This window comes from Populus euphratica, unplaced genomic scaffold, assembly GCF_000495115.2.
Source record: "Populus euphratica unplaced genomic scaffold, PopEup_1.0 scaffold12.1, whole genome shotgun sequence".
Lineage (NCBI taxonomy): Eukaryota > Viridiplantae > Streptophyta > Magnoliopsida > Malpighiales > Salicaceae > Populus > Populus euphratica.
This window is the reverse complement of record NW_011499858.1, coordinates 641,693-650,311: the sequence shown is the minus strand read 5'-3', so window position 1 is coordinate 650,311 and position 8,619 is coordinate 641,693. Positions and strand designations below refer to the sequence as shown.

Below are 8,619 nucleotides of genomic sequence, written 5' to 3'. Positions count from 1 at the left end.
TGGCAACCGTAACAAAGGTCTCTTGATAATTCATTCCATACTTCTGTGTATGTCTCTTTGCAACTAACCTTGTCTCTTGATAATTCATTCCATACATTGGGTATGTCTCTTTACAACTAACCTTGATTTGTACCTATTAATACTACCGTCAGCCTTCAATTTCACTATGAACATCCATCTACACCCGAATGTCTTCTTCCCTTTGGGTAATGTGTAAATTTCTCAAGTGTTATTTTTTTTAAGAGCCTCCACGTCTTCATTCATTGTCCTAGTCCACTTTGGATCTGTCATTGCATCTTGCATATTCCTAGGAATAGATACATATGATAATTGATTAACAGAACATGTATACTTAGTCTTAGCTTTGGGATTGGGCCATATTATTTCTTAGGCACTCCTCTATTTGATCTTTGTTGATATGTTTGGACTACATCATCTGCAATGATAGGAAAGTTATTTGATTCATCAAGAATAGAATGCGGGTTTACCCGAGGGAGAACATTCTGTGTTGATCCTTGTGTTAATGGTGCAGCGTGGGCAACTCTATAGATAAAGAGGGGTCATTACTGGAGATAACTTGATCATCATTGATAGAAACTTCATTGCTAGAGATAACCTGATCACCATTGATAAAAACGGTCTGATCATTGCATAACTGCGGATCTGTATCCTCTAAGTAGCCTTCAAAACATCCTCCATGTTCTTCCAATTCGAACAATTCTTTTCCACCTTTGCCGTTATCGTCATTCTCTTCCTTGTGACTCTCCCCTTGAAGAGAAGACCCATAGGCTCCCTTAAATAGTATGGCTTTTGATTCATAAAATGAAACATCCAAGGTCACAAGTAACTTTCGGTTATGAGGATCATAACACCAATATCCCTTCTAAAACTCCAAGTATCCTACAAAGACACACCATTTCGAACATGGATCCAGTTTATTTTTGCAGGACCCTAGGCACATGAATATAAACTACACGTCCAAACACTCTTGGTTCAAGATTTGGGAGATGAGGAAGAGAAAGCAAAGATTGCATCTTTTATGGGGGAGTTTGGAAATCTATCACACTGGATGATGTTCGATTGATTAGATAAGCAGCTGATTTCACAGCCATACTCTAGTACACCTGCGACATATTCCAGCCAAAGAGAGAAGCCCCAACTATTTCCAGAATCTATCTATTGTTTCGCTCTATTAATCTATTATGTTGTGGAGTATAGCTACAAGAGGTTTGATGTTGAATTCCATAGTGTCTCGGAAAAGCACCTAAAAATTGATTCTCAAATTATTTATGGTTATCAGACTGAAGTGTACGAATCTGTCTTTGGTATTGAGTCATCACCATTTTATGAAATTCCTTAAATGTTGTTCTTACACAGGATTTGTTGCAGGACCCAAACATCCGAGGGAATAGCTGTAAAAAGGCTCTGAACTTTTATTCAAACTTGGGAAATAAGAAATATGATGCCTCTTATCCTGTTAACAAATTTAACAAAGAAAATCGAAATTCCTACCTGAAAACAAATGTGGCTGCAACTTGTTAAGATAGCCAAACGAGAGTTATGCCCTACCCTTCGGTTCCATAGCCATACAATTGCTCGAGCTTTATCTTCACTTCTTGTTTGATTCACTTGACTGAGCTTTGACCCCCCTTTTTCTGTCAACTCCAAATAATAAAGTTTCCCTCGCCTAACACTGTAACCAAGAATCTTCCGGGTTAGAATGTCCTAAAAAACACAAGGAAGGCCAAAAGGTAACAGTGCAAGTGAGGGTGGAGGTACCTTGGCCAATCAAAAGGAGATTATAGTCAAGATATGGAAGAACAAGAACAAGGTCGAACGTGAGGGAATCGGACAAAATGACAGATCCCTCCCCAGTAATAGGGGAGGTATTGCCATTGGCTCTGAAAATAACTGACTGAGGAGAAGATTTAAAAAATTTTAACTAATCATAATCCATAGTCATATGATTGGATACACCTGTATCAATTATCCAAGTACTATTCTTAGAATTCACAGAGAGTACAGAAGCGTTACCAGGTGCACCTGGGTGAACAATATTTGCTGTAGGCTGTACTTGTTCCTCTGCCATAGAAGTTACCATAGCTTTTCCACCAAGATTCTTCCGATTCTTCTTTGTAAAACCCCATCAATCAGGATAGCCAATAATCTCATAGCATCGTTGTTTTGAATGGCTCGATTCACCATAATAACCTCCAGATTTTCCAGTGGCTTGATTATTCTGATTTTTCGAAGGACCTGATGTTGTTCCTTGACGAAATCGATTGACTATCATAATTGAGGTCTCAGAGATTGGATGAGACCCTCCCATTGTTTTTTTCTGCTAACACTCTCTCCTAACATACACATATGCACTTTTGAGATCAAGCTTTGGATCTTCTCGCAAAATTTCTCCACAAACCTGTTCAAAAACAGGGTCAAGTCCATTTAGAAAAATATGAACTCGAAGTCTTGCCACGATAGAGTGTAACTGAACCACTCCTTCAAATGTTCCTGCCTGTGACATGGTACTGTGATCAATCTCCTGAAAAATAGCAACGAGTTTATTACAGTATGTTGAAAGAGGATGTTCATTCTGCTTAGTGGGAAACGACCTCTGCTTCAATTCAAAAATACAAGTTTCGTCTGATCCATCATGAAAGGTTTTTGATACAGCTTCCCATATCTCTTTAGCCGTGGGAAGACAAATAAATCGTTGCATCAACGATGGGTTCATCGAGTCCTTGATCTAAAATTCACGTTATCAATGAATAAAAAGCAACTTAGCAATTGATGTTGTTGTGCAGATGAAATCACTATGGTTGTTTACGGGAGTAGAGCTTAATTATTACTATCACGCACTCTGCTCTAGGCAATGACGTTGAATTTTTTAAACAAAGAAGATGCTCATTTCAATCTTTCTGGAGGATTTATTTTTATTGAGTTTCTCTATAATTTTCTGAAAGTAACAAGAATGAGCAACCCTTTCCGTTGTCAAATGTAAATCAAAGGCAGAGCCAAATAACCACGCATTTTTCTCGTATGAAAATGGTAGGTGGCGAAAGGAATTTCTGCTTGAGAATATGACCACCGAGGGTTTCCTTAGTGGTGAAAGAAGAGGTGGTCAGATTTGTTCCAAGCGAGTCTGCAGAATACTTATGGCTCAAGTGGAAACATCAAAACTGATAGTGCCGACTTTTTCAGACACCATTCATCTTAAATAACTCCTTACTGTAATTCTTGGTGATCAAGATTAGAGGTCTGTGCGTACCATTCATAACTCACTTCAGTCATTCATTCTTTAGGAGGACAATTGATTTGTTACCTACACATACTAACATGACCAAGTTGTGGAAGTTCTAGCTGGAATACACTCCCTCGAGTGGCATTTTTCACGTGTCATGGTCAGTCGGTCTGTTGACAAACTGGAGTGAATAAAATCCATCACCAGTGTAGACGGGGATAGTTGACTTGTTTCAGTCGTGTTCTTGTCAGAAAGTTCTGAGACATCTTTTAATGCATCCGAAGGATGAGGCCACTCCACATATCTTTGCTGTAGCTTTGCACGCAGGATAACCAATTTTTGTGGGTGCTTATATTGGTAGAGTTAGCATATAGAAACCAATCACTAGTGCTAAGGTCAGCTAAATCTGGAACAGGTCCGCACTTCTTCATAAGTTTCATCAAGTCACTGGCCTTAATCATCACGGTGAATTGTTATGTCCCATCATTGTCCTGTCCTAGAGCCTACTGATTGAATGTTGTTAGAGTTTTCAGCGAGTTGCATTTCAGGAGTAAGCTAATTATATGGTATTTCAAATTCATTAATTATTTTCAGGTTAGAAAATCTTTCCCATACCGTATAGATGCAACTTACGGCGTATCGTTTGTTTAGTTTTATTAGAAAAGGACAATTCTTGTCCATGTAAATAGAGAATCAAGTTTTAGGAGCACAAACACCATGAACATGTTGAAGAAATTATTAGATCATATAAACACTGCTGCGCTATTTGGGTGCTTAAATGTCGAGGCAGTTCGGACTTTTACTGTGTTTGTGTTCCTTCACCGCCCACGGCCCCGAGCCCAATCGCTAGGCGTGTGCCCGCCCCCCGTGGATGATTGCATTTTTTACCTGCGCCAAGAGATGGAACGAAGGACAATCAAGTATACTTTCATCGATTTCTTGTGTAAATAATTGAATTAATAAATTGAGTATTTATGGGAACGTAAATTTTTATTATCACTGATTTGAGCTGGCTCGTCCTCCCCTTTGTAAATTACTGGTAGATCTGAAAGTCGGCATGGCAATGGACTTGAAGAGAAGAACTGCAGGGGGGAAGAACTGATTAGAACACACAGTGGAATGAGCTACAGTTTACATGATCATCTGGAGAAAAGAGAACGGATATACCAAAAGGTAGATAATATTAATCACATAGGGAGGAATCGCCATTAGTTCTCACGTACGTGACTTTGGAGAGCAGAAGCAGCAGTGCCACGATATGCTGGGTTCAGAGCGAGAAGCGTGGTCAAGAGACCAAATGAAGACTCGGAAAAACCCTTAAAGGCTTCTTGGAAACTAGGTTTGTAGTGCTGTGGTGGTCTGAAGCTTGCTGGTAGCCTCATTATCTTCCAATAGTCCTCTGCTGGTGAACCACAAAGCTTGAAGATCCTATGAAGTAGCTCGACCTGAAAGCAATAAAACTCATCTAACACACTGCATTCAGGAAAATGGAAGCGAATACAACACGCTCCTCTAGAATTCGATTGTGTAAACTTCTTGATGGGTCATAGAATGTCTTAAATAAGAGTAGGAATTGATTCCACGACCTTCTTGATGGTCGCAGAATCTCTAATTGATTCATTGAAGAAGAGATGATGTGGTTATGGAAGAACATTGGAAGTAGATGAAAAGGACCAAAAGCAAAAGAGCAGCTTATGATAGAAGAGGTAGATTGTATCACTTAAATTACAAGTACAGATTCCTTTCCCATTGATTACTGGCTTTTACGGTATCATGTCGTCACACAGTTGCACAAAGATCTGGTATTGAAAACATTAGAGAAGAATCCAATTGTTGATTGTATCTGATGGAATGTTAAAGAACAACAACTACAACAAACAATTTCATTCAATTCGTTACGTAAAACGAGACTTGAGGCATCAATGATGGTAAAAGAAGTTTTACCTCTGTCCTTCCAGGCATGATTGGCCTTCCAACGAACATCTCAGCCAATAAACATCCAACACTCTAAAGATCAATACCTACTCCATAATCTGTGGAACCCAGTAATAGCTCTGGAGCTCTATACCAAAGGGTTACTACTCTGCTGGTAAGTGGCTATTATGGTTTAGGTATGAAGAAATTTGCGAGCCTGAAATATGCGATTTTCAGCACCCCTTTTTAGTCTATTAACAAGTTGGTAGCTTTAAGGTGTCTGTGTTAAATACCCCTCTCGTGGCAGTGCTGGAGACCTGAAAGCAGTTGCAGCATGTAGCACTTGACCTGTATCAAATTAAAGGCACCGAATCACCATATTTAGAGTTTCCAACTATAGAATTAGAGATCATAGGGAATTGCATTGAATATACATGCACATCTTTGCGTAGACAAAACTTCAGTATTGATGGAACACTGGTTTATAGAATTTCCATTTTTTCCCAGTTTAATGTAATATTTGAAACTTTCTCCATTCCTGTTCTTCATGCTTTCCCGGAGTTAAAAGATTGCACATCTCTTTGAGCTGCAAACCATTCATGAATGTTCAGTTCATCATTATGGCCCCAACAAACAGCTACAGACAACTGTATCTCAAAGGAGGAGCAAGTTCAAACCTGTGGTTTAGTGAGCCTCTCGCTTGGACGGGAGACGATCCTGGTTAGGTCCGACTGCATGAAATCAAAAACAGGTTAAATACTATATTGCAACCTTGACGTGGCTGCTCCTTCAAGCTTGATTACATTTGGATGATCTAACTTCTGCAGCATCATTATTTCTCTTGCCATAAACTTTGACACTTTCAGGCTCTGATGTGTCAAATCTAACCTTCTTTAGAGCAACTATCTTTCCAGAGTCCCTAATTCGATCTTTGTACACATTGCTATAAGTTCCCTGGCCTACCTGTAAATGAAAAACATAATCCCAATTAGATGATTTATAGCATATCATTTAAGAACTTGATCAAATGAAATGGCAGCAAACATAGCACATTAACCTTAGCTAATTACAAGAATCAGCACTCCTTGGAACCAAACCAGCCAAAACCTCACTAGGAAAGTTACCGACAAGCCATTTTGGCCACCCATCCACAAGTTCATCTCCCACTGTCTTCTTCAAAGAAAATCTTTGCGACACATTTCCAACATCATTCTTTAACCCTTCTCCCTCAACCAACTTCTCTCGTCCATTCTTTTCCAATTCTTGTCTGGACAATTTCCCAGCTTCTCTCTGACCAATAGGTCTCCCTCTATTCTCTCCTTTAACATACCTATTTTCTTGTTTCAACTTCTCTGGTGACTGAGGTGGCGAGTACATTGAACTCTAACACACCCCATTTTTCAGAATCCTCAACTTGTTGCGGGGAATCAAAATTACGATGATTGCTAAGTGACATAGTAATGGTAACGAGAATTACGTATGAGGGTGGCATAGAGCAATATCCATTTTTTATCAATCAAGAAATGCGCAAATCTGCCGTCCTTTGACCAGCATAGTGTCTGGAATTTTGCTAAATGGAATACCCTGCATCTTTGTTTGCCCCTGCTTTCTCCGCCATAAAGAGTGAGGAAGTCTGATTCTTTTGTCGCCTCCATTACCAATAAGTTGGTCTGTGTTATCTAGGGATAGTTTTTTCCTCCTTTTTTTTTTTTTTTTTTTACGGTTTAGTGAAATTCAAGGATGTCTCTCCAGTCACAGCCAAGAGACCGCACATCAATTCAGATTTACGATAAAAAATAATTTAGCCTTCGGCAATTTTCGTAATGAACAATCATTTTCCACTACAAGCCTAGCCCTACCTAAGATTCTGGATTCTGGAGGAATATATGGAAAGTTTAACCTTCGAAGAGACTGTAGTACGGAGAAAACAAGGAGCTACCTGGAAAACAGGAAAGCTCCCTCCCTCCCTAGTTATAGCATATGCTAAACTTGAAGAATACATTCCAAGCACATTGAAGAAGAGACAAGATGGAACAGTAAATTAATAATCATGCTGTACACACTGCTATTTTGAACAGAAATTTAAGTACCCTTATAGACCTTCAAATTTCATAGTTAATTGATGATGATTTAGAATACAATATACTTAGTGCCAAGGGCTTTTTTAGTGTTTAGATAATGAATAATGATATATTCATGATATTCTATTTTTTAGAATTGATGGAGCAGATAGTTGATGATGATAAAAATCTTTATTTTTATAAAATAATTTTTATATTTTCATGAAGATTAGAGATTCTTAAATGATTAAGCCAATTATTTTTTAATAAGAAATCATAATAAATAAAAGAATAAACATTAAATTGTAAGAGCTACAATGTTTGTTCTTAGATTTTTATATGATAAATACTCTATAAATATTTGAAAAGAAAATAAAAAATATAAATCTTTTATATGCGGTTCAGATAATAACTCCTCAATATAAATCTTTTATATGCGGTTCAGATAATATTTATAACTCCTCAACTTTGTTATTTTATTGAGAGTGGAAAGTCATTTTCTTTTGAAAATTTTGATAAAAATAAATACCTTTTATACAATAATAATGTTAATGAAAATAATCTTCATATCAATATTAATGCTGATTAAAATATTACATAGACTCATTAAAGATTTTTATATAATTAAAGATATAAAGAAATAACTATCATATATTTTTAAAATCACAAAAATAGTCTTATTACCTAGTACAGGACTTATAAAGACTATCATTTCTATATTTATTTGGTTTTGGAATTATTTCAAACTCAATTATGATAGGTTCGGATATCTTACAAGACTCATATGAACTTAAACTTAGTATATAGCTGAACCCAAAGATGTTAGGACTAATATCTTACTAAACTCATATATACTTAGACCAAACACATTGTTAAACCTAGAAATATTGAGTCCAACATCTTTCCAAACTCATATCTAATAGGCTTAATGTGTAACTAAACACAAAAAATTATGTTCAGCATCTTTTTAGTCTCATATACACTCGAGCTTAAAATTTAGCTAAATTCAAAAATATTAGATCCAAAATCTTATAAGACCCACTTGCACTTGATATATAGCTGAACTTAAGAATATTGAATTTAACATCTTATCAAACCCACCTATAATTAAACTCAACACGTAACTGAACTTAATAATATTAAGTCTAATATCTTATTTGACCCACTTGTGATTGAGCATATTTGATCCAAAATATATTGAGTTTAACATTTTATTTGACTCACATATACTTAAATTTAACATATAACTTAATTCAAAAATATTAGATTTAGCAGCAATTCAGACTCACATCATTTATGCTTAGCATTCTACCAAGCCAAGTATAAGCTAGCACCTTCCCTTTAGCCCTTTCAATTATGAACTTCTTAAGCAAACACATCGTGCATAATACGGCAATCCATGTC

The 8,619-nt window shown here is 36.9% G+C and overlaps 1 pseudogene; it reads right to left on the bottom strand.

Moving 5' to 3' along the window:
• Nucleotides 1-520: 520 nt before the first annotated feature.
• LOC105124097 (uncharacterized) lies at nt 521-6,532 on the bottom strand (annotated as a pseudogene).
• Between the last annotated feature and the right edge of the window lie 2,087 nt (nt 6,533-8,619).